Source organism: Herpailurus yagouaroundi, unplaced genomic scaffold, assembly GCF_014898765.1.
Source record: "Herpailurus yagouaroundi ecotype Mexico unplaced genomic scaffold, PumYag 186, whole genome shotgun sequence".
Lineage (NCBI taxonomy): Eukaryota > Metazoa > Chordata > Mammalia > Carnivora > Felidae > Herpailurus > Herpailurus yagouaroundi.
The window spans coordinates 41,609,932-41,611,468 of record NW_024412417.1 but is presented as its reverse complement, the minus strand read 5'-3'; the positions used below and the strand labels follow the sequence as shown (position 1 = coordinate 41,611,468).

Here is a 1,537-nt window from a genome sequence, read left to right as displayed (position 1 = left end):
GACCCCCGATCCCTCCGCCCGTCCCCTGGGCGAGAGCCCGCCAGGTGAGTGCGGCGGCGGGGGGCAGAGGGCGTCAGGAGAGGACCGGGGAGCGCTCAGCCCCCCTCCTGACCCCTTCCGGGGACGCTGACAGGCTCTCGGGACCCGGCCTCTGGGGGGCGTCGCAGGGTCAGCCTGTCGGGGGGCCTTTTCTGGCGCCCCCGCCCCTCGAGGTCGAGCCCCGGCATGGTAGGGGGCTCCGTGCAGGGGGAGTGCAGCCGCCGGGTAGGAGTTGGCAGGGCGACCCGGGCGTGGGGACAGGCGACGGGAGGCAGGTGGGCCCCTCTCTGGGGCTTGGTAAAGTGCGGGGAGGGGGCGAGGGGCCGGGCAAGGTGCGCGCGGGGGGCCCGCGGGAAGCTTTCCGGACGTGGTCCTCGGGCAGTTGGGAGAAACTCTGCCCTTGGGACGAGGCGCTGTGCTTTTGCCCGGGCCAGCGAAAGTGGCGGATTTTACAGCGAAACTCAGGGAAGCCAGGCAGGACCGGACGGGAGAGGGACCGGGAGGACCCGTCTGGATGGGCACCAGGGATGAAGAAATCCGCCTGTGGGTAGCACTGGGGCATGATGTGTGGACGTTGCCATGCCAATGTTTGGCTGTTTGTTGCTTGTGGTTATTTTAGGACTAAATGATAAAAAAAAAAAAAAAAAAAAAAAAAAAGATTTACTTGGGGGAGGGGGAACTGGTTGGATGGTCATGTGTTCTTCCCTGGGTATGCAGGAAATGGGTAAATCTTTCACATTACCACCCCCCCCCCCCAACGGAATCCGTGCCCAGTGGGCTTTAACAATAATAAATACAAAACGCTGGAGCCCCCGAAACCCGGCAGTGTTTGTCAGCTGAGTTTCAGGTGTCAGGCTCCGTGTTCCGTGGGAGAAAAACAGGAGGACACCGTGGTACTTGATATGCTCAAGCAGTCGCCTTTTTGTAATAAGCTTTGGAGCCCATCAAAGGGGAGTTTAGTTGTAACTGCCAAGGTTAAGTAATCACATTGACCCAGTGCCACCCACCAATCAGGAGCTTCCCTGAGTGTAACTTGGAAGACTGCTACCAGCCCAGGACTGTGCTGATCGTGAATTACCAGTGGTTCGGCTGGATTTTTTTTTCCTCTTTAATTTTCCGCTATACCTTGCATTTACCAGACGTGACAATAAATTGCCCAGTTGAACTCCTGTCCACTAAATCACTTTTAAATTCTCAGGCGCTAGCTCTGACGGGTCTTTTTTCCCTCCGTGTTTGAAAGTTGTTTGGATATTTCAAATATAATAGCTTCAAATTGATAAGGATTTTTTTGAGTATAAGTCCAGCTTAAACAGATTATACACCAAGCGGGTGACGTGTTTTAAAATTTAAATCTCATCCAAGAAAACTTATGGTTTGTGAACGGCGCAGGTTGTGACAGCTGCCGTCACAGAGGAGATGTCTGAAGGAGTCTTCTGTGAAGGATAAGAGAACACCCAGGACACCTGGTGAGTTTGATATTAACCGGCGGGGGGGGGGG

At 55.2% G+C, this 1,537-nt stretch overlaps 1 protein-coding gene across 1 annotated transcript in view; it reads left to right on the top strand.

Moving 5' to 3' along the window:
* Positions 1 to 1,537, top strand: part of ZFAT (zinc finger and AT-hook domain containing) — a 351,032-nt gene continuing 349,495 nt past the window's right edge. The window contains exons 1-2 of the mRNA XM_040494478.1: positions 1 to 44; positions 1,429 to 1,505. The gene's annotated coding sequence lies outside the window, so the exon portion shown is untranslated. The remainder of the gene's footprint in view (positions 45 to 1,428; positions 1,506 to 1,537) is intronic.